Source organism: Ovis aries, chromosome 1, assembly GCF_016772045.2.
Source record: "Ovis aries strain OAR_USU_Benz2616 breed Rambouillet chromosome 1, ARS-UI_Ramb_v3.0, whole genome shotgun sequence".
Classification (NCBI taxonomy): domain Eukaryota; kingdom Metazoa; phylum Chordata; class Mammalia; order Artiodactyla; family Bovidae; genus Ovis; species Ovis aries.
The window spans coordinates 58557999-58583615 of NC_056054.1; the positions used below are offsets into that span (position 1 = coordinate 58557999).

At 34.1% G+C, this 25617-nt stretch overlaps 1 protein-coding gene and 1 pseudogene across 50 annotated transcripts in view; both read left to right on the plus strand.

Moving 5' to 3' along the window:
- The window catches only part of ADGRL2 (adhesion G protein-coupled receptor L2), a 314635-nt gene that overhangs the window by 164481 nt on the left and 124537 nt on the right, over positions 1 to 25617 (plus strand). The window lies entirely within an intron of this gene.
- The window catches only part of LOC132657964 (large ribosomal subunit protein eL22-like), a 117756-nt pseudogene that overhangs the window by 57225 nt on the left and 34914 nt on the right, over positions 1 to 25617 (plus strand).

The following is a 25617-nucleotide window of genomic DNA, read 5'->3' on the forward strand; positions in this document are numbered from 1 at the left end:
GTAATACCAGACCACCTGACCTGCCTCTTGAGAAACCTGTACGCAGGTCAGGAAGGAATAGTTAGAACTGGACATGGAACAACAGACTGGTTCCAAATAGGAAACGGAGTACGTCAAGGATGTATATTGTCACCCTGCTTATTTAACTTATATGGAGAATATATCATGAGAAATGCCGGGCTGGAGGAAGCACAAGCTGGAATCAAGATTGCCAGGAGAAATATCGATCACCTCAGATATGCAGATGAAACCACCCTTATGGCAGAAAGTGAAGAAGAACTAAAGAGCCTCTTGATAAAAATGAAAGAGAAGAGTGAAGCAGTTGGCTTAAAGCTCAACATTCAGAAAACGAAGATCATGGCATCTGGTCCCATCATTTCATGGCAAATAGATGGGGAAACAGTGGAAACAGTGGGTGACTTTACTTTTTTGGGCTCCAAAATTTACTGCAGATGGTGATTGCAGCCATGAAATTAAAAGATGCTTATTCCTTGGAAGAAAAGTTATGACCAACGTAGACACCATATTAAAAAGCAGAGACATTACTTTGTCAACAAAGGTCTGGCTAGTCAAGGCTATGGTTTTTCCAGTGGTCATGTATGGATGTGAGAGTTGAACTATAAAGAAAGCTGAGCACCGAAGAATTGATGCTTTTGAACTGTGGTGTTAGAGAAGACTGTTGAGAGTCCCTTGGACTACAAGGATATTCACCCAGTCCATCCTAAAGGAAATTAAGCCTGGGTGTTCATTGGCAGGACTGATGCTGAAGCTGAAACTCCAATACTTTGGCCACCTGATGCGAAGAGCTGCACTCATTTGAAAAGACCCTGATGCTGAGAAAGATTGATGGCAGGAGGAGAAGAGGACGACAGAGGATGAGATGGTTGGATGGCATCACCGACACAATGGACATGGGTTTGGGTGGACTCTGGGAGTTGGTGATGGATAGGGAGGCCTGGCGTGCTGCAGTTCATGGGGTCGCAAAGAGTTGGGCATGACTGAGTGACTGAACTGAACTGAAGACATGGATAAAGTTTGGAAAGCTATTGTTATATATATACACAGACAAATATTATTGAATTTCTCTCCTTAACTTGTAACTTAAAACTAAAAGAAATGGCTGCCCTTTGTTGGACCTGTACTAGATATGAAAGACTATGCTAGGTATTTTCTCATCATTGTCCTGGGTAATACTTCCAGCAGCTGTGTGGAGTTAGTATTATTTTCTCAATTTTGTACCTGAGGAAACTTACGTGTATTAAGTCAATAGCATTAAATCAGTACTAAAGGTAGAGGTGAGATTCATTCATCCCAATGACTGATAGAACATTCTTGATGCTCTTTAATTTGTGTAATAATGAAAATTCACTTCTTGTTAAGTCGCAGTGTCATGTCTGACTCTTGCAACCCCATGGACTTTAGTTATGGAATTTCCCAGGCAAGAATACTGGAGTGGGTTGCCATTTTCTCCTCCAGAGGATAAAGTACAGTTTTGGAATATTTCTAGATGTATGTAGCATGGTGCCCACAATTTAGCCATCCATAATTTAAGCAGTGCAATATGTATAAAAAGGAAATGGCTTTTAAAAAGGTTTATAAATGAACACGCACTGTTCACACTCAGGCTGTGTGTGTTTTGATGCCTGACAGTCTATTGAGAATGTGGATGATGTTGGCATTCACCATATGCTTTTTGTCTCTTGTGCCAGACACATTTTGAGCTCTATTTTTTCACTGCGTTGACTGCATGTTTAGGCATTATGTCAATAGAAAAGCCTCTATCAGCCCACAGATGGTTCCTTCTGGTGGCAACTTTCTTAACTCAAATTCACTATCCATTGATAGCTTCTGCACTATGCTTTTGTTCCTAATCAATAAATGGAAACTGAAAGGTTATATTTGAGTGGAATATACTGCCATTTTTAAATTTTAATATTTGCCCTTTGGATATATGAGCATATTTAAATAGTTATTGAATAAAGAGATAAAAATTGAAAAACCCATTTTGTGACATATTTAGAGAGAATATCAGTGGCCAAATATGCCATTGGTATAACCATCTGTGGACCCCTTAGGAGGACTTTTCTTATGTTTATACAGCAATCAATCTTTTCCAGTCTCACTGATGTTTTCTAAATCTTTACTGTTGCATTTGCATTTTGAGACTGATCATTGATAATGCATTGGAATGGTAAAATTAATGGTTAGTTTGGAAGAGGGAAATAAGGAAATGTGATGATCAAGATGACTATGTTTAGACTTAAGGAGATGAAACTGGAAATCAGGAAGGATGGAAGTTGAATATTCTAATACTCTAACTCTGAGGTATAAGCAGTTATTCTAGCCGCTGAAACTTACTACTATTCTACTCAGATAATAGCAATGTTGGTTTAAATGAGGCTGCATATAAGAATTTTTAAATTCTATATATGACATGTCAGAATGGAGAAAACCAAACCGGATTATACTTCAGTTCAGTTCAGCTCACTCACTCAATTGTGTCTGATTCTTTGCAACCCCATGTACTACAGCATGCCAGGTCTCCCTGTCCATCACCAGCTCCTGGAGTTTCCTCAAACTCATGGCCATTGAGTCGGTGATGCCATCCAACCATCTCATCCTTTGTCGTCCCCTTCTCTTCCCACCTTCAATCTTTCTCAGCATCAGGACCTTTTCCAATGAGTCAGTTCTTTGCATCAGGTGGCCAAAGTATTGGAGTTTCAGCTTCAGCATCAGTCCTTCCAATGAATATTCAGGACTGATTTCCTTTAGGATGGACTGATTGGATCTCCTTGCAGTCCATAGGAACTCTCAAGAGTCTTCTCCAATGCCACAGTTTGGAAGTATCAGTTCTTCAGTGCTGTTTTCCGTATAGTCCAACTCTCACATCCATATGTGACTACTGTAAAAACCATAGCTTTGACTAGACTGACCTTTCTTAGAACATATAACAAATACCATTGAGCTAATAATAGTACTACTACTCCTTGACTTGATTTATTCATAAAATCATTTGTTATTTCAGCAAATTCTGTATTTATTAAGTTCTTACTATGTGCAACGTACTTTTTTAGTTGATGTGAGGAACTGAAGCTAAGAATAAACATCATTTTTCCTGTTTTTATAAATGTCCTCTTAGGGCAAGAACAAATATATTATAAAAATACTTAGAGATAAGACTTAAGGCTATATAGTCCTTAATCTTATCTTTGCTGCCTTTCAAAGCATGGTGCATCCTCATGCCTTTTGAGATTCAGCTTCGATAGATTGATTCAAGGCCAATATTTGACTTAGTGTTCTATTTCTGAAAATTGTCAGAATTGGGGATGATTACTTACATCAGGGCCAGTGAGATTTTAGTACCTTTAAAAATGATAGCAAGTGTACAAAGATCTGAAAAAAAAAATCATTTACAAAATTTAATAACAAAAAGAAGAAATAAACTGTAGACATATTTAACATTTTTCCCTGAATAAGAGTGCTTTCTCTTTAATTGGATATGACTTATTTTCAGTCTGCTATGAAGCTTTTATTTTAATATGACATGCAGTTTATAGTCACATGTTCATGCCATTATTTATTTTCTACATGTTGGAATATAGTTTTGATACACACCTCTATGAAATTAATTGTCTAGGGTTTATTAATTATGTTTGAACATTCACATTTTGGAAGTTAGTAAGAACAGAGATGAGGTTACCAATAGAACTGTAAATAATGGACACAGTTTAAGAAAATAAAGTAAAATATAATGACTTAGTTTTAGGATATTTTAATAATTCAAGCATCAAATTATTAACATTTGCCACTTCAATTCTGGCAATATTGTATATAACAGTTCTTTTATTTTTATGAAAAGATACTGTGTTTTAATCATTTGTGTCCATTGAACAGTATTTTTTTTTGTTTCTGTTGTACAGAATTTTTGAAGTATTTCATCTTTCTACTCTTATGTGATTAGAAATTCTCTTATTAGTAAAAGTGATAGCATAAACAACACTTAATAGTATTTAATTAATGCTAATTTTTTTGGTAGTTGATTTTTGGTCTGTAATACTGTGAGAAGCTTTTAAAAATATAAAAGTAGTTTAATGGCTTTATTGGATTCTAAGAAATTCAAACATAGAATACAATAAAGAAAAAATAAAAAGGATTTGAAATCTTGACATCCATAAGCTAACATTTTCTTGGAATATCTCTTACTTTTCTTTTTTTTATAAAATAAAAAAAATACTTGGTTTTCTGTATTTTAAAGAGCAAATGATATGCCATTACTCTGAATTCCTTCTCTAAATATAAAGTGTTAAATGTGCAATATATCTGGCACATTTTACAATCATATATTGTATGGCTTTAATCACTAGGATCTTTATATGAAAAAATGTTCTATGGTAACATGACAGAAGAGGTACTTTGTGTCTATCATCAACAGTGATTTCTAGGAATCCAAGATTTTTGATCTTGAATCAGTGTCTATTAATTTCCCTGGTTCAATTTCCTTATCTTAATAAATTAGGAAATTGTTAGATGGAAGGAGCTGAATATCCATGTTGAATCTAAACTATAAAATAAAGGTGCTGCTTGGAACAAAGTATATGTTTGTAACTTAAAAAGTCTGCTTGCCTTTAGTGTACTTCTTATTCTTTTTTTAAATTTTGTCTTAACAGTCCTGCTTTCAACATGTGATTGTTAAATGCATGATTGCTTTCCAGTTGAAAGCAACTTCCAGTTGCCTTCATTAATTTTAGAACATATGCACATTTCACTGACATTTTAATCGAATGATAAAGTATCAAAGTATTTTACCGTAGCTAGTTTTGCATAGAATTTAATGTTTTTAGTAATATTCAATCAGTTAAAAAACTCATCTGCTACTTGATAAGAGATGTCAGAATGTCATGACACGTTCCACATGTTTGACTAAAGGTGTTGCTGTGCAGTGTTATACCCAGAAAAATTTGCATTTTATTCTGTAAATATTTTAAACTGTGTTTTAGCATTTTATATTTTTTAATCAAATAAATGAATATTTTGTTTACATCTTAAGGATTTTCTATCATGAGTTATTTTGTTATAAAAGAATTTGGACTTAGTGTTTTTGCCCTACATCAGTCTTATGTCATAGAATATAGCAGAAAGTAATTTATAGAAGAAATTTTATATTTAAGCTGTACTTTTATTTCACATGGCTAAAGTTAAAACCTTTGTCATAGAGTATCAGAGGAAGTAATTTATAGAAAAATTTATTTTTAAGCTGGAATTTTATTTCACATGCTAAAGTTAAAAACTAGCGAAGTTTGTACATTAAGAGAAAAGAAAATTAATTATGTGTATTGATCATATTATTTAAATACCAAGAAATTTAAATTTAATAAGGAAACAGAAATGGATGAGAGAAAAAGCTTTTTAAAGTTTGGAAAGTAAGTATTTAAAAAAGAAATAGATTAGTCATGATATTTTCACATTATCCCTATTGGTAAATTTGCCAAAAAAAAATCAACTGACTAATAATGAGCTAATTAATACTCCTTTTAGTAACTTTTGTTTCCTTTTTAGTCTGCTGTCATTAAGTTTTGAGCTATCTTTTAGACTCTTTGTCTTCTTGTAGACTTCACTGTTCTCATCTGACAGTTACTAGATAACTACTCTTTTCATGTACAAAATAGATCTTGATTCAATGCTAGTTTTTTGAGTGTTTATTGTAGCTTCCCAAGGGGAGGGACCATACCTTCTGGTAGTTTGTATTCCTAGAATTAAGTAAAACGCAAGACACAGGACATATTTTTAAATGAATAAATATTTGATGAATTGATAGATTAATTAATAAATGAATTTTCTATATTAATAGAACATGAGTAAGCCGTTTATGCAGAGCTGGATTTGTTTTTTATAAATCTGTAGAAAGTAGAGAAATATTAAATTTGTCATAGCAGTTTTTATTTTTGACCAACCAGGTTCACCTGTTTCTTCTTCCTACTGTTGATGTCTCCAATGCAAGCAGAACTATGTATACATAGTTGTTGTTCAGTTGCTGAGTTGTGTCTGACTCTTTGCGACCCCATGGACTGCAGCACACCAGGCTTCCCTGTCCATCACCAAACCCCCAGAGCCTACACAAACTCATGTCCATCGTGTCGGTGATGCCATCCAACCATCTCATCCTCTGTTGTCCCCTTCTCCTCCTGCCTTCAATCTTTCCCAACATCAGGTCTTTTCTAATGAGTCAGGTCTTTACATCAGATGGCCCAAGTATTGGAGCCATGAGTCTTTTCAATGAATATTCAGGGTTGATTTCCTTTAGGATTAGCTGTTTTGATCTCCTTGCAGTCCAAGGGACTCTCAAGAGTCTTCTCCAACACCGCAGTTCAAAAGCATCAATTCTTTGGTGCTCAGCTTTCTTTATGGTCTAACTCTCACATCCATACATGACTACTGGAAAAACCAAAGCTCTGACTAGATGGACCTTTGTAGACAAAGTAATGTCTCTGCTTTTTAATACACTGTTTAGCTTTGTCATAGCTTTTCTTCCAAGGAGTAAAGAAATAAAGAAATGAAGAAAGTGAAGTTGCTTGGTCATGTCTTAACTCTTTGCCAAACCATGGACTGTAGCCCAACCAAGCTCCTCTGTCCATGGGGATATTCCAGGCAAGAATACTGGAGGGGGTTGCCATTTCCTCCTCCAGGGGAATCTTCCCGACCCAGAGATTGAACCCAGGCCTCTCGCACTGCAGGCAGACGCTTTACCATTTGAGCCACCAGGGAAGTTTCCAAGGAGCAAGTGTCTTTTAATTTCATGGCTGCAGTCACTGTCCCTGTGATTTTGGAGCTCAAGAAAATGAAGTCTGCCACTGTTTCCATTGTTTCCCCATCTATTTGCCATGAAGTGTTGGGACCAGATGCCATGATCTTAGTTTTCTAAATACTGGGTTTTAGGCAAGCTTTTCCACTCCCTTCTTTCACCTTCATCAAGGGTTTCTTTAGTTCCTCTTCACTTTCTGCCATAAGTGTGCTCTCATGTGCGTATCTGAGATTATTGATATTTCCCTGGGCAGTCTTGATTCCAGTTTCTGATTCATCTAGCCCGGCATTTTGCATGATTTTGCTGCCTGGCATTTTACATGATTCATCCAGCCCAGCACCCTGCTTAAGTTAAATAAGCAGGGTGACAGTATACAGCCTTGACATACTCCTTTCCCAATATTGAACCAATCAGTTGTTTCATGTTTGGTTCTACTTGTTGTTGATCTGCGTACAGGTTTCTCTGGAGGCAGGTAAGGTGTTCTGTTATTCCCATCTCTTTAAGAACTTTCCACAGTTTGTTGTGATCCACACAGTCAAAGGCTTTAGCATAGTCAGTGAAGCAGAAGTAGATATTTTCCTGGAATTCTCTTGCTTTTCCTATGATCCAGTGGATGTTGGCCAGAGGAAATGCTAAATAGATATTTGTTGGAGAAGTGAATATACAAATGATCCTTTTTATATTGATAATTATTGAAAAGAAATTACTAGACCTTGATTAGAAAACAAAACAAAAGTTCCCATGAAACCAAATAGTATAAAAACCATGCTTGTTTCTAAATACTTAAATCCCAAAGTAAAATGTGCAAACACTAGAAGGATGGCTATATGATTTTTAATGTCATGTACTTTCTCATATAGAGAATAGGTTTTAGAGAGTCTGGGCTTTCTTCATTTTATGGAGGGTCTAGCAGTGAATTTAGATGATTTATTTATGATCCACAGGTAGGGTTAGCTCTGTCAGAATATGAATTTGGGATTAACATACACACACTACTACATATAAAATAGATAATCAACAACTCCCTACTGTATAACACCCGGAAGTATACCTAGTATTTTGCAATAACCTGTGCAACTAAGCTCGCATTCATAAGGATAAAGAATCTGACAGTATGTGTGCCCTCCCTTCCCGAATCCTACAATGTGAGGAATGTGACGTTTTGCTGTAAACACCAGTGACTCTCTCCTGTGATGATTTTCAGGTTGCTGTGAATGGGTTGTAAGTGAGTAGATGAAGAGATGGCAAGATCAGAAGGAATGCCTCAGTCCTTTGCTGTTATTTAAGTTTGATTTAGTGAAAAGTGAGATTTAATTGTTTATATTAGGACTAATTAATGGGGGAAACCCCAGGAAACTAGATATAATATGTGGAGAGCCTATAAGAGGATAAAGGAGCATGTTTTCCCATACCAAAAGATTGGTAGTTGAGTTATATACATTAGTTGCAAAAAAAAAGAATAATGAAGTTGTCTGAAAAGATTAGAAGTCAATACATATAACCCAAACTTATTGAATTACATGTCACAAGTGTTAAATCACTTCTAGACTCTTGTAGTTCCTTAGTACAGGGAATTAAATTTATCTGAATAGCAGCAGATACTTTGTTTTTCAATGATTTTAAGTATTTATAAGAACAACCTAAAAATAATTACAATTTTCTGATAGAAGTAGCAGTCTGTTGTGGAGGAAGAGCTAAAAATGCTAGAATTCAATTTTTCTGTATCATGTTATTAAAACTATGAAAACAGTGTTACATTTTCAGCATTTCAGATATTTTAATATTATATTTTACTATGCGCTTATTTATCATACATAGGTGTCAGTGGTAATTTGACAACAATCATAAGCTTCCTAAATAGTAAGTTATTGAATATATTTCATGGTTTAATTTCATATATCCTTCTAACAACAAGGTGTGAGCCCAAGAACTGTCAAGCCTGAAGGCTTTGTTGTATGCAAAATTAATTGCTAAGTAATGTGTTTGAAGGCAGCATATCATTTGGCAAATGTGTACGTATTTAGTGAGGACCTGATTCAGAGGAAATTGGATATGATTCCTATTATACTGATAAAGGGCATAAAATAATTCTTTTTCTTTTTTCTCCAAATAGTGGTCATTGACATATGTAGGATATTGCACCAGAGAATGCATAGACAAATGAATTGACCTGTAGCTTCTCTATTAAGGGTAAACTTTAAAAAAATAAAGTTGTATGATTATTACACTGTTCCTGTTTAATTTTACATTTAGCTTTATTTACATCTTTGTTTAAATGAAATTTTAAAATACTATAAATGTATAGAGAAGTAGAAAAATGAAAATTTTGCATCTCCTTGGATTTGATTGTCTATTTTACTTTATTTCTAAAACATGTGAGAGCTCCCACATTCTTGTTTACAGGTGGCTGATTCTCCGTATGTTAGCATCTCTGCCACCTTTCTCTGTTCACTATTCATTCTAAACAAATGTATTTATGAGAGACATTACATTCACTAAAGTGCTCTTTCAATTTCCTATCTATATTTCTGAAACTATAACCTTGAATTAATGGTTTTCTAAAATTTACTGTAATTTTAAATAAAAAAAAACAGTTGTGACACTTGCCGAAATTTTTTCCTTCCGTGCCATCATTCAGTTCTGATGCTTTACTAGCTAAAATATGTTGAAATATTGAGAATTGATGAGAGTCGTGTATGATTCATTGTTGTTATAGTCGCTAAGTTGTGCTCACCTCTTTGTGACCTCATGGAATGTAGCTCTCCAGCCTTCTCTGTCCTCCACTGTCTCCCAGAGTTTGCTCAGATTCATGTCCATTGAGTCTGTGATGCTATCTAACCATTTCAACCTCTGCCACCCCTTCTCCTTGTGCCTTCAATCTTTCCCAGCATCAGAGTCTTTTCCAATAAATCAGCTCTCTGTATCAGATAAAGTATTGGAGATTCAGGTTCAACATCAGTCCTTCCAATGAATATTCACAATTGATTTCCTTTAGGATTGACTGGTTTGATCTCCTTGCAGTTGAGGGAACTCTCAAGAGTCTTTCCTTCATACTTTTCCTTCCTATATGAAGAGATCACTTTCCTCTGAGCATGATTATTTAGAAGCTACTTGTTCTAGGAATTAATCTCTGATTCTTCCTAATTTCTTACATTTTTTTCAAATGTGAGATTAGTAGTTTTTGCTACTAATCTTGAGCTAATGATTCATTTCTCCTGCAAGATACCCACAAATGTGAGGAAGCCTTTGTATTATTTAAGTAACCTTTGTTATATGCCCCACAGACAGTACTGAGGAAAGAATTCCCAGAGTGACAATTCATCACCCTAAGGGAAGGGGAGAGAGGGCTTACATCATCACTAACCATGAAATCTTGATTATGTTAAGGAACAGTGAAAATTTTGTTTTAAGGGACATTTGAAATAATTTTATTTAAAATGTTCTACATAGATTGTAGAATTTCACGTGAAAATGGTATTTATTTAAAGTTCAAAAAAGATGAAAGGGACATCAATTTTGGAAGAAACAAGGAAAATTTATTGGGTGTTATTTGTTTATTGAAGATACTTTTGTCAAGAGTCAAAGTATGGATCTTATTTTCTACAACATGTGGATTAGGGAAAGGGGGATTAAAATGATTCAGTAACTTACTGTCCAAGAGCATACAGTTATTAAATTAGTACAGCCATGATTCAGATCTAAACATTTTTTTGCAGAATCCATGTTCTTACTAAGTCATGCTAATCTTAGAGGAATAGGAAATAAATGTTAACATTGCATGTATTTGCCTTCTTTCTAGAGAACATGGAACATACTCAACTTTCTCTTTTAAAAGTCATTCCTCAGCTTGTCACATTATTGAGTATTTTCTCATTCTTCAGGCCTTGGCTCTAATTAATGTCAACCCTGGGAGAGGCTTTTCATAGTCATTTTATGGGAAGCAACTTCCAAGTTACATCATCCTATTTATTTTCTTTCTTAATAGTTCTGGAATCTGTAAATACTTTATTTGTGTGTTTTGTTTCCCCAAATTCTGTTTTACAGATTAGTACTGGACACACGTTGGCATAATTAATAGCTATTTGTTTAGTGAATAAATACAACTCTTTATGTATTTGGCTTCCTTGTAAATATCTAGACATAAAACTTAACAAGTACTATTTCCTCAAAAATTTTCGTAAAGAAATAATTAAAACTGCACTTAGGTTTTAATTTCCAGTTGTTACAGTGGCAGTCAAAAGTTATTTTAAAGAAATAATAAGTTATATATAAATTTCCATGAAAATCATTGGGAATTCTTAATTGAAACTGGTTTACTGATACTAGTCATTTCTGTAATTCTTACATTCATTTCCCACACAAGAACCACTTTTGCAAGCATATCTTAATAATTGAATTATTAAGTAGATTGTACCTTACGCAAAAACATGGTAATCTCTCACTAATTTGGAGGATTTATATGATTTTAGTTTTTGCATGAACTATGTTCTGAGGACTGTGTATAGAATGCATTGGAATAGTACATGTCTTAGCATTAACCAAGGGTGAAGTTAAAGTACAGAATTGTTTGTGGCAACAAAATGCTTTCATTGCTAGAATTCAAAATGCTATCTGTGGCTATAAATAAATTATACAAAGTTATTTAAGAACTGAATTATGCTTCCAGATAGAAGAATTTGAGATCTATTTTATATAAAATAGTGATTACATTTTAAACTTTGAGAAGCAGGAAGATATTCCACTAATTTAAGTAGTTTTTCTTAAGTAAGTTTAAGTGGGAACTTTCTCCCTTTTAGACTCCCTATCTATTGTTAGAAAGGATAGATGAGATAAAATAAACCTAGTAAAATATTTCTAGTGATCTAATAGTAGCCAATTGATTCTGCTTTTTGGCAATAAATATTATTATTAGTGTTTGATGATTACTAAAAGCACAGTGTTTTAAAATGTCTACTTTCTAAAAATAACAAAAAATAGCCTGGTTGTAATAGTGTTTTGTTTTAATAGTGGACAGGGTAGCATTGTTCCTGAGCCCTTGGGAAGAGGGGAACTCTGTTTTGGGTGTCTCTAAATACGAACCAAACTTCTTGCCTGGGGGTTCTGACTTCCCTTTCTCTGTGCATGTGGGCCAGTGCCATGTATCCCTTTTTAGATCTGTATTAAAAAAGTCAGAGGCAGAGGCAGTTCTATTCACGTATAAGAGAGAAAAAAAATCTACATTCATTTGAAAGTAACTAGTTTGTAAAAACTTTCTGACAGATAAATTTTTATCCACAGACACTTTCTGAAAGGTATGATTGTACTCTGCTTTTCCTTATTTGGAATTGCTAATATCCAGCAAAGGTCCATCTAGTCAAGGCTTTGGTTTTTTCCAGTGGTCATGCATGGATGTGAGGGTTGGACTATAAAGAAAGCTGAGCACCAAAGAATTGATGCTTTTGAACTGTGGTGTTGGAGAAGACTCTTGAGAGTCCCTTGGACTGCAAGGAGATCCAACCAGTCCATTCTAAAGGAGATCAGTCCTGGGTGTTCATTGGAGGGATTGATGCTGAAGCTGAAACTCCAGGACTTTGGCCACCTGATGTGGAGAGCTGACTCATTTGAAAAGACCCTGATGCTGGGAAAGATTGAGGGCAGGAGGAGAAGGGGACGACAGAGGATGAGATGGCTGGATGGCATCACAGACACAATGGACATAGGTTTGGATGGACTCCAGGAGTTGGTGGTGGACAGGGAGGCCTGTAGTGCTGCAGTTCTTGGGGTTGCAAAGAGTCAGGCACGACTGAGCGACTGAACTGAAACTGGAACTAGAATACTAAGTATTCAAATGAAATACAGTTATAAAGTTCAAATATTTAATTGAAAAGTAAAGAATAAGCAATGTTTTTTTTTTAATTTTTAATCCATATGATATTTGCACTTCATTTGAGTGAATGTCAGGGATTAATTTATTATCTATAAAGAACCAAAATTCTATTTCATTTACTGTTTATTTTAGATTGTTATCTCTCTATGTTTTGTGACATCCTACTTTCTAGATTTATTGTGAGATGGAGGCTTTAGTGGTTCTTAAAATTTTGGAGCTTGGAGACTTCGTAGAGAACCTGGTAAAAGCTGGGCAACAAGTCCCAGATAAATGTGAAAGTTTACATAGACACAAAGTGTACTTGTGAAATCTACTTAATAAAGTTTGGCTTTGGATAGGAGTGTGAGTATGTGTGTGTTATAAAAATTGCCAACTTTTTTGTTTTACTGTTTCAGGGTTTCCTTGGTAATATTCATCTCTTCCACTGCTATACTATATCTGAGAAACTGGTGATTTTCTTTTTCATAATTTAATTTTTTTATTTTAGTAAACTTTTATGTGGAAATAATTTCAGGTGTACAGAAAAGTTGCAGAATAGTGCAAATATTTCCCTTATAGCCTTAACCAAGACTTACCAATTGTCAGCATTTTACCACATTTGTTTTTCTCATTCTGTTAGAATTGTACTGTTCTTATGTTGGAGAACATCCTTGTTTTTAGAAAATGCGCAAAATTATTTATTCACGTCTGCAACTTACTCTCAACTGTTGCATAAAAAAATAAGAATAGCACAATTAAGTTTTTGATAAAGAGTCAGAAATCAGAAAATGCTAAAATGAAATCCCAGATCTCAGTATTTATAGTATTATAACCTAGGACAAGTCACTCTCACTGAGGTTCAATTTCTGCATCTGCAAAATCAGAGTAATAGTATCTACCATGGGGGGTTAATGAAACATTAAATAAATATAAGCTATTCTTAAAGCACCTACCCTAGCATAAAGAAATTGTTTAGTGTGAGCTCCCTTTATTGCCCTAGAAACCATAAGCAAAATATGAACTTATTCTTAAAAAAATATTTTAAACTGGTGACATTGTTGAAAAACCAGACAAGTTTTAATTTGCACTTAGTTAAAATGTAGGGGAGACCTGCATTAACTAAAAAAATGATAAATGGGGTTAGTTTTACAGTTATGGTTCTTGGTGCTGTGATCACGCACTTTTATCCTTGTCCCCCACTTTCTTCATTTATTCTCCACAGTTTGGCAAAAGTGAACTCAGTAAAAAGTAAATTGGGTCTTTTTCTTTCTCTATTAAGAAAGCTTTGGTGGCCTCAATTAGTATAAACCCCTAAGTGATCTAACTTATGATTCTGTCTCCAATTGGCATGGAGCCAGTATTCAGTATGGTTCCTGACTTCAGGCATGCTAGACTTCATGTAGTTTCTGTGAACACCTGAGAACTTTTACACTGTAGTTTATTTACTCTGAATCATTTGCCTCTTCCTTGCTCACATCCTTTTTATCTTTCCTTCTATTTTAAAATTAAAATGTTCTTATTTCAGAGAAATTACCTGTCCAATTAAAACCCTTGATATCTTTGAGTTATATTACTTTAAAATACAATGTAAAGATACACAGATCAGTTTTTTTTTTTTAAATGGAGACTAATCTCGCTAATTCTTTCTTAACAAAATCCAATTATGGTTGGCTACCCCTACTATTAATATTAGATATCTGTATATAATGACTCTACCATGTCCAAACTGGACAAGTAGGAAATGTATATTTTTCTTTATGAAATGATAGCAAAAAAATTTGTGGCATTCATTATGAGATTTGTAAGAAATTAATGACTTGGCTGTGCCAGACAATTATTCAGAGTTAATTTCATACATATTGGTGTGTGTATCTCCACATAAAATTTTTTATTCACATTCATGAGAGTTTTTATAAGAGGAGAATAAAATGAGGTTAATTTATTAAAAATATATTTTGGTAACCTAACAGTTGTTCAAACTGAAGGCTGTACAAAAACTTATATTTACTCCTAAATATCTAAATTTGGAGTACTTGGATTCCTTAGATCTTTTTTAGCATACCTACTTAATCCTAAAACAAGGAATAACTAGTGTTCCTTTTCCATTTGTACTTGAAATGTTCTAAGAGAGAAACTGAACACTCCTATTTATCCTTTCTTGAAACATTTTGATATATGAACAAATGACTTTATAAAATAATATTTCTAATTGTAAGAATCAGTTTTCAAGTAATAGAAAGGTGCAAATGGGTTTTTCTTAGTCATTTCAAATAATAGTTGTGTATTTTAGAAAGTACCGTAATGATCTAATTTTAGCATATTTGAAAATTATGGACTATGAGGTTATTTTCAAGATACAAGAATATAAACTGCATTTTAAGTTGCCAGACCTAGTTCCAATGAAGACATTTTTGCTTGTATATGCAGACAAAGAATGTTATTTAATGATCAAGGTTTGGGTTTTTACTGCTTTTTTTTTGTGGTGGTGGTGGTGGTGGTGGTGGTTTAGTTGCTAAATCATGTTGGACTCTTTTGAGACCCATGGATTGTAGCCCACCAGATTCCTCTGTCCATGGAATTTCTCAAGCAAAAATACTGGAGTGGGTTGCCCTTTCCTTGTTAGCAGAGGTAAAACAACCAAAAACATACTTAAATTGGGGGGGGGGTGTTGTTTTTCCTTTTTCTACTCATGAAAATTTTTATGTTTATATTGGTTGGCATTTATGTAAAACTACCTTTCAAAAAACTTTAACTCCTTAACTAGTTAGAGCATTAGTAAATGATAATCTTCGTAACCTTTTTAGAAGGCATTATTTTTATTGTCTGATCAGATGAATGATAAATAACAAATGAGTATGTTGTTGATAGAGATTGAAAAATAAATAAAACTGTACTTTTCAAGTTACATTTCAATAGACCTTACTTTATTTCCCGTTAACTTTAAATATTTATTTGTCCCTGGACATTGATACCCAGAGAAGTTAGAATTTTTTAGATATGTAACATCTAATTTTAAGATTAGAATGTAGATTCGTTTGTTTCCTTCCTGTCTGTTTTGTAACTTCAGAGGAAATGCAGGTGGCCACAGTGGTAAAGAAAAACTTAATTAGATCACACCCTTCTGAATTTTAGGTTTTCATGGATATGGAGACAGTGTTTATTAAAAGGCTGATTTAGTCTGAAAATTTTCAAGTGGTAGAATCACCGCCTCTCCCTGAAAAGATTTTTATCAAGTTATAAAACATATTAGTTTAGTGTTTAGTATTTTTATTTTGAAAATGCTTGTGATGCTGATGATTTGAATATTTTCTATAATCTTTTCTATTGACAAAGACTCTGACAAAAACTTAATTTATTCACATTGTATTAAGTATTCGTTCTGACTGAGTTTTGTGTTTCAGTCTGGTTCTTGCAAAACTCATGTCAGGTTAGGTTGAAGGAGGTATATGTCTCTGGAAATTATATTAAATATTAAGTATTTTTATTTCTGGAAAATTGCCAACAGAAGATGCGAAGATATTTTTATACGTATATCTACATAGATATATTTTGTACAATGTAGGGCTAGTATACAGCTAATATAATAATGACTTTCCCATTGTGATGGTTTAAAAAATATTTTAGCATTAGTGTAAAGCAATGCTGACAAGTCTATGGTGTGCAAAAATAAATAAAATAAGACTATAAGGAACATTTATAGTTTCTTGCTAGATCATTTGTCAGCTTTATTAGCTTGAATGCTCAAGTTTTCAGAGAACATGCAGGTTTAAAATAAGCAAATTTGTAGTGTTAAAACAGTATGTGGAGTATGGATTAAAATAAGAACAAACTAAGTACTATATTTATTCTGTATTACTGCATCTTGTAGAGAAAATGATGAAGTTAGAGCTCAAGTTTATTTTTAATTCAGGGTCTTGACTGAAAAGTAGAGGCATTTTCAGCCACCTACCTATTTCAAAGGTGGGATGGATAGACACCTGCTGTTAACATGCTTTAAGGAAAATGAAGGGATATAAATGAGTTTTGGTGATTTGCCTGCCTCTGAATATAAACGAAGCTGAAAAATCTGTCCTGTGCTCTTAATAGTGAACTACTAGAGTGTTCAACCCTTTGTGCAAAAAGTAAGGGCTGTTTTAAGGGATTACTATTAGTGTATTTTAATTATTTATTATGTGAATACTTAATACTACATGATTAAATATAATTCCATTAAAATAAATGCTTATATAATCATTAATATTTCTCTATAATTAATAGTGGTGAAAATGCTTTGACACATACTGATTGAAATGGAGAAAAACCTATTTTATTTGAAAATTATAAATAATAGATCAAGGTTATGACTAAATATTAGAAAGAAAATGGAGTAGCCTTTAAGTAGAAAGTCAACTTAGTTAAAGTAGTAAAAGCGTTTTTAAAATTCAGATGCCTTCCACATGACTTAATACTGGTAAAACTTGCCAAGTGTAATTAGATAGCAGGAAGCTGGAAATGTTTAAAAATATGGATTATATATTCTGTGGATGGTATTGTAATCTCTGAGTAGAGAATGATGAAACTAGAGATAGTCACATGATTCTTAGTGCCCCCCTCAAAATGGCAATATCTAATTCTCAACAGTGTTCACATCCAAAGTGCTGGTGTTGCTAAAAAGAACTTCAGTTTTGTTTTAGTTATCCTTTAATAAAGTTTACTGTGGATTCACCTTCCTTGTAGTGGTTGTATGTCAAGAAAAGACTAACATTAAAACTCTAATTTTAAATATGACTAGAAAGATAGGATAGTGAGAATTATATTTGAATACTTGTTTAATTCCAAAGTACTGTTATTAGATGTTTGAGTTGTTTAGTCTTAAGAATGTATAAAGAGTTTCCTAGATCTTTTCCTGCTCATAAACTTTCAAAACCACAAAGTCATGATTCATCTTGTATGAGGACTGTTGCAACATGACTTCTTTGTTTTCATCTGTGGCATTGAAAACTGGCCATTCCACCCTTTCTGCATGCCTCTGTTTGGAAACAACTTAATTGTATGACATTGTCATAATGTGGGCTAAGCCCTTCTGAAGATCATAGGTCAAGCTGAAAATTAAAGGTGCGCCTTGCTTTACAGTGTCAATTAGATCTGAAGTTTCTCATTGTGAAACAACAGAGAAGCAACATCTTAGAATTAATTAATGTGCTTAGTCGCTCAGTCATGTTCTACTCTTTGAGACTCCATGGACTGTAGCCCTCCAGGTTCCTCTGTCCATGGTGATTCTCCAGTCAGGAATACTGGAGTGGGTTGCCACGCCCTCCTCCAGGGGATCTCCCCAACCCAGGGATTGAACCCAGGTCTCCCATATTGCAGGAGGATTCTTTGTCATCTGAGCCACCTGGGAAGCCCTAGTATTTATTAATATGTGCTTGTAAATACCATTTTGTGATTAAATCTATATTTTATACTATGTCATGTAGATGTAAAGGAAAGAAGATTCAATGGAAAAGTCAGTTGCAGTTAGTTTTAAAGGAAAAATGTTTAAAGTACTGAGAGAAAACTTTCAGACTTGATTTGCTCAAGCTACCAAAAGAAAAATGCTTGCTTGCCTGTGTTCTAAAGTCTGAATTCTATGGGCTGCACACACTTTCTTCTACAAATCTCTGCAGCAAGTGACCTTGTCAGATAAGAAGTAGGAACTAATGGGAGGCAGTGTAGGAAAGGTGGCTTATTTACAAGCAGCTGTTTGGTACGGTCAGAACAAAAGCAAATCAGAGTTTCATTAATGGAATATGGTGGGCAGAGTGAACAACTGTCCAGCTGCCAGCCGACTTCCCTTAATAATACTTCTCTTCTGCTGTTGAAAAATGGCCTGACTAGAGTAGGTATTTCTCAGGATATGGGCAAAATTGTATAAAAAATTAAGATACATTTTTATCATTAAAATTACAGAATTATTAAGTAAAATTAAGTGAAAATGAAAGTCACTCAGTCATGTCTGACTTTTGACCCCATGGACGATACAGTCCATGGAATTCCCCAGGCCAGAATATCCCTTCTCCAGGGCATCTTCCCAACCCAGGGATTGAACCCAGGTTTCCCCTATTGCAGGCGGTTTCTTTACCCACTGAGCCACAGGGGATGCCCAAGTAAAATGAAAGCTTCTAGCTTTTGAGTAACCAAAACATTGTGAATAACATTACTTTCTGTAGACTTTTAGTTATACTATTCGCTCTTAGGTAGTATTTGTACTACATTTTGATTAGATTATTGATGTACTTTGGGAAATTTGGAATAACAGTTAAATCTTCTTTAAAATAGTAATTGAGTGCAATACTCTCTTTACGTGTTCACATGGAAAAAGATTTGCATTTTATTTTTAGCTTGATATGTAATCTGCCCTTTAGTTATTGTTTTTGGAGGGGGACTTAGGGTTTACTGTGTGACTTATGTGCTGATGTGAAATGAAGAACATTGCCCTTATCTGGCATCTGCATATTTTAAATATTTCTTTTAAAATGTTCAAGAGGTACATTTTCTCCCAACCAGCCTCTTTATTGCACAGTTAATAATATGTCCTTCACTTGAACTTTTTCCCCCATAAATCAATTATTCATTTGCTGTAGTAGTTCAACTTTTTAAAGTGCATAAAGGAGAAAATTGTATATCAAGTGCTTGTGGAATAGACCCTTATTCATTTGAGTAAGAATCTAGACCTTGAGAATTTTCACATTTTTATATCTTCGAGGAATGGTTAAGGTACTTCACAAAATGGACATTTCTAAAAATATTAGTATATTTGAGCTAATTTTTAGAATATTGAGAAAAGCCTAACTATCAAAATGCTTTCCACATGTGACTTTATATAACTGCATTCACAAATGTGAAAAGGTTTTAGTGCTTGCTTAAAGTGGACTTCAAGTTGATTTTATCATATGCTTTGAATATATTCCTGAAATATTTTTTGATGCAGATACTTGTATATTGGTCTCTTATCTCAATTTACTTCTATCAGAACATTGTATGTAGTCTACTGTGAAATATTTAAAAATCTCAACCTATTTTTAAGGCTGTACTTATTTTCTTATAAAGCTCTTAATACTAAAGTGGGCAATATGTGATCTTTTACACTCATTCAAAGTGCTATAAAATTACTTTTTCCATTGCTTAGGCCATTTTACATCATGAGAGAAATCCCTGATTTATTCTTAACAGAGCTTTTTATGTAATAATAACAAGTAGTGTTACTTGACTGTCAATAAATTCTTGTTTACCTTGAGTGACTAAGTTAAAGTCTATAGAAGTTTAAAAGGGACTTTGGAGATAATTTAATCCAGCCCCTTCATTTTTGATTTGAAGAATGGTTCATTACTTGATGTTTATTCAGGTTAACATAGTAAGTTAGTGGCAGAATCAAGATAAGTCAAACTGAGAGAAAAGTTGTTAAAAATTCTGGACTTTCAGTGTTACTTCCTGCCCTTGGTTTATACAGCTAATCTACTTTTCACTGATTGATAAATTCTCAGCTATAGTTTCCAAGCTATGGACAAGTGGGATATGTATTACCACAATCAGTCTCTTATGTAGCAGAGTCAAAAGTGGAATTGATTTTTTTCCTGAGACAGCATTTTCTGGGTCCTCATCTTAGCCACTCCTGTTCGACACCTCATCCTAAATGTTGAGTCTTAATTTCTATTTCTGTCTCCCTAGTCATCACCCTTTATAATAATTTTTTGAGTGCCAGTGAAGTAACAATGTTTTGTTAAGATAGGTATTCTCACGTTAAAATGACATAAAATGGGATGGTTCTCAGCATTCACTTACAAACTAAAAATTTTTTGCTTTTATCTCTGCATCAGAATGGCTTGCTGCAGTTGGCATGACTAAGATGACATGCCATAGTGCTTGAGAGCATAGGGGCCAGAGTGGTTGAGTATGAATTCTCAACCTGTTCAGCCTTTAATAGGAGTGCTCAACTGTTGGTGACTTTGGCCAGTTAACCTCTTTTGCATTGTTTTACTTATCTTTAAAATGAGGATATAATAGTATTTCTAGGAGGATCCCAAACCAGCGACCTTGCCCTTAAAGATTGTTGTGTATGGCTGGCTTATCTGCTTAGTATTAATCAAAACTCTTTAAATTTTTTGCCAGGTATTAGTCATGAGTCAGGCTTGACAAAGGTAGTTTAACTGTGTTTGAAAGAAAAAAAAAATCCTGTAAATCATGTTTACAGATTTAAAAACAGACTAGAGTCAGACATGACTGAGCTACTTCACTTTCACTTTTCACTTTCATGCACTGGAGAAGGAAATGGCAACCCACTCCAGTGTTCTTGCCTGGAGAATCCCAGGGACGGGGGAGCCTGGTGGGCTGTCGTCTATGAGGTCACACAGAGTCAGACATGACTGAAGTGACTTAATAGCAGCAACAGCAGGAATATTTATAAGAAATATAGTTTTCCATTTGTTTATTGTATTAAAATACTGTGTAATTTCAATGAATAGGCATTTGTAGTTCCTCGTTCTAAAATTGTACTATAATTTGGAGTGGAGTTTTATTCTCCTTTGGTAAGCGTCAAGGGATTCAGGGAAGCCATAGTTTTCCATGTGAGTAAATCTCATCTGTTCAGAGCCCATCCTTTACTTGCAGGAAGACTAGAAGACTAACATAGTGGCCTTCTTTGCATTCTTCCGTAACATAACCTAGGATGATGGTTTCTCACTAGGTGTACACAGTTTAAGCACTTGCTGTAGGTTCCATATTACACATACATAGAAATTACTTTAATAATTACTAATAGTATAGTTCAGAAATCTATTATTTGATTTGACATTCTTATAATAATTTTTTAAAAATAAACATCTCTTTTCCCAACTCAGTGAATACTGACAACTTATATTTTTGGAAAATGTTTCAAAATAGATGAAAATTTAACAATCTATGAAATTTAAGTTACTGTGTATATGTTTTTTAAATTATACATTTATAAGATTAATGTTTGGGACATAGCCTATCTATATGTATGAATAAATTTGAAGACATCACGAGAAGAATTGATAGGAAGTTTGAATTCTAGTTGCTTGCTTTGTTTGCTAACATAGTTCTTGACTTAGTGTAAAAGCTAGATTTTAGAAAATTTATTTATACTTTAAAAAAAGCATGTGTTTAAAGATTATTCTTTTGTTTGAAAGTTGTAAATAATAAATGAAGAATGCTTTTTTCATGGCGCTGAATCAATCTGATTCATTTTTCTTTTTCTGAATTTCTGTCATTTAATGGTCTCCTTCTTGGAGTGAAGGAGGACATTTATTCATTACTTTGTCCAAATAATGCAACCGCATTACAGATGGTTATTTTCCAACTTGAATGTTTTCACAAAGGGAATTAAAATAGCATCATACCAGAGAGAAATGTTATAATGTGTCCCTTTTAAATTGAGGGTCATTCTTTTCAACTTGTCTTATTGTCTTATTCTTGAACACACTAGAAATGATTTTCTTAAAAGGATACACATCATATACTCTGTGTATTTTGGTTCTGCTGGATTCTAGTACAATTAGTTCGTATCAAAAGTTTGCAGTTTTAAAGCTTAATACATTCTGAAAGAAGGAACCTCTCCCTTAAACCATTTAATTAAATCGAATCAATCAAATCCCATATAATAAATAACTTACCTGCCTCTTCCTGTTACACACACCTCAGCCTACTCAAGATGTGATCTATACCTCTGATTGGCTTTGAGACTTGAATTATCCCCAGTGTAGTACCAGACAGAAGATAGCATTGTAGGGTTAGAAATTCAACATATAGATGAATAGATTTGGAGTCAGTATGATTAGGAAATGCCTGGAGAAAATGAACTATTCTTAAAACACAGAGTCATTATTGAAAAAACTTGGGAGAATTAAGGATACTTAGGAGTAAATGTTTGAACAACTAGAATCATTACAGTTGCAGGTAAATCTTTTGCTTTGACTTTTCTCTGCCACTAAATGGCCACTAAATGTGTATCTGAGGGCAAGAGACTTAGAACTGGCCTATCATTACTTCATCTGGAACATTAGCCAATTGGATTAGACAAATCTTAAGGCCATTTTTTAAGCTTTGTAACTAATTGATGGGAGATGAATTGCTCAATTAAGAATGAAATTTTTGAAATGCATTTGACAAGTGAGCCAGGTATATCTGTAATGAAATGTAAATTTCTTACAATGACTGTTCTTCATGCCTCTAGTAAAAGAAAATCAACTATTACAGAAAGTAAAACATCGAACAAATAAATTTGATTGGGGCTCTAATTACTAACACAGATCAAAACAAGTCCTTTAAATATGTTTAGATTTGGTCTCTCATGTGAACAGTGGTAATTATAGTACTTTGAGTTCTTCACTGTGTCTGAAGAGATATCCTGATGTTTTGCCCTTTTCCAAAAGTGACTATACGTATATCCTTATAAGTGCCCTTGTTGGAATGCTTTCTAGCATTTTACCTGAGCCTTAGATAATGTAGGAGGATTTATTTCTCAAGTAGTTGGATGTTCTTTGTCTCCTGAAAAGTAAAAGAGATGAAACAACCTAATCTGATTTTTACAGAGATGCACTATTAAGTCAGCATAAGTTCTTAATAGCGGTTTCTCTGGAAAGTTTAAAATCTCTTAGCCCTGCCTCTTCAATTTCTGCCTTTAATTACAAGAGCATCTCTCAGTCTTTAACCTTGTGGTGGCGTTACTTACCCCTGGGAACCAACTTCATTTCTTTCTATATTTGTGTGAAATATACTCAAACTGCATATTATGGATATATAGGTTTATATGCTACTGTGAAACTATATATCATTATGAAATGGTATGGAGATTAATGGGTCCAGGCCACAACATGATGTGGTACAACTTTGGGTGGGGGATGTAAGGCCTTAATTCCTGTGTGCTTTGCTGAAATAATAACCCCATGTTAACGTTTATAGTTCTTTCTCAAATTACTTCTGTTATTTTGAAGTGTTACAAATAGCACTTAGTAGTAAGCAAGCGAGCCAGCCATCTTTGCAATTTTTTTTCCTCCTAGTTGTCCATCTTCCTTTGTTAACTATCTTGTTAATCCTTCAGGGTTAAGCTGACATCTCCTACATAACATCATCTTTCCTAGTTCCAGTTCTTATGAATCTGCCTTTATCCTAGTTTTTACACCACACAGTTTGTGCCCCCTAATTATTTACTTATATATATTTCCTTGGATGGAGTTGTTTATGCAGACACAGGAGATTGTTTTCATCTTGCCCTAAAGCTGCCTTGTGAAGTGAGTGAAGTCGCTCAGTCGTGTCCAACTCTTTGCAACGCCATGGACTGTAGCCTACCAGGCTCTTCTGTCCATGGGATTTTCCAGGCAATAGTACTGGAGTGGATTGCCGTTTCCTTCTCCAGCAGATCTTCCCAACCCAGGTATCGAACCCAGGTCTCCTGCATTGTAGACAGATGCTTTACCGTCTGAGCCAAAGCTGCATTGGACTATGCTAAAGCACCAAGTGGTGGTTGGTGAATATTGATTGATTCATCAGTTTGTTCTTTCTTCTCTCTATCCATTTTCTTTCATTGAGGGTGAAAATTTCCTGGTGATCTACACTACCATTTTGCTGGGTCCACCATTTCATCTGATCTCCCTGATTTTCTGCTATGCCAACATAAATGTACTTTGGAAACCTTTAGATTTATATACAATTTGCACAATTTATTTTCTGATTTTAGGTATCTAGGGAGAATTGGGAAGATAAGAGAAATGATGATTGATGACATTTGATCTAGACATTTGAGGTAGACATGGGAAAGTTGGTTAAACATCCAAACATCAGGTTGGTGCTCAATAGTCAGAGGTGGTTTTTTCACATAATCCTTGTGGCTTGCAAGGTTTACTGATGTCTGTTGTCAGACATTGCTTTCTAGCAAACTTATTCAAGGACTTTATCATCCAAATGTACTGCTCATAATTACTCATAGATGCTGAGCTCTTTTGGTATTCATCAGGGTAAAAGTCATTTTTATCTCAAAAATTACAGTTAAAAAAAAAACAAAAACCCTTTTTTATTTTGCAGTTAAAAAAAAAAAAAAGTCATGCTTTCTGCAAAGTATGTCCAAACAACCAGAGCTGTTTATGTGTATAATGACATAGCAAATGTGAAAGCACTTTGAAAACTTAGAAACATTGTAAATATACAAGTTAACTTTCTGGTTAGAAGATAACCCTGAGGGAGACATTAAATGCCATTTGTGTTCATGACATCTTTTAAACTGAAGCCAGTTCTCTTAAGATGCTTTACTTTCAGCTAGTTCCAAGGGATAATTTAGACCTTACATATCCATGGGACATAATGAATCAGTTTCTCTCCAATGTAGCTAGAAGAGCAGAGTTAGAAAAATAGACCCTGGATCATTTTATGAGCTTTATTCTTTTGTGGAATTCTTGAGAAAAGCTAAAATAAATAAACAAATAAATAGCCATCTGATTTAACTTTCATTTATATAAAACTTTATTTCCCCAAAAATATATTTTTGTGAGCTTTCCCCTTCTACATTATTATTTGACCCAAATGGTTAGTGGTTAAGATGTATTGACTATACAATATAGTGCAAATCTGGTTGGCCCTAGTTGTTTTCAAAGTTTAGAATGTTGTAGCCATGTTTTATTGACAGCATTTTTTCTACTTAATTATGTCTTTTGTTGGCAGCTCAAACTGTCTCTATTTACTTTTATTTAGAATGCAGCTGGCAACAGCAGTTGGTTTGTGAAACCAAAGCACATAATTAACTTCCCCAGTTAAGGTATGGTGTGTTTCATTGGAGAGTAAGGCTTTTATGGGACATGCTGCTTTAGTCTGAGAAGTTATGCAGTTTATTTTCAGCATAATGAATTTTACTAGAAGAGAACTTAAGCAGAGAATTTTAAAAAATGTATAACATTCTAGTATAACCTGAGTACTAAAGTATACTACAAAAGTACTTTAATTTTGT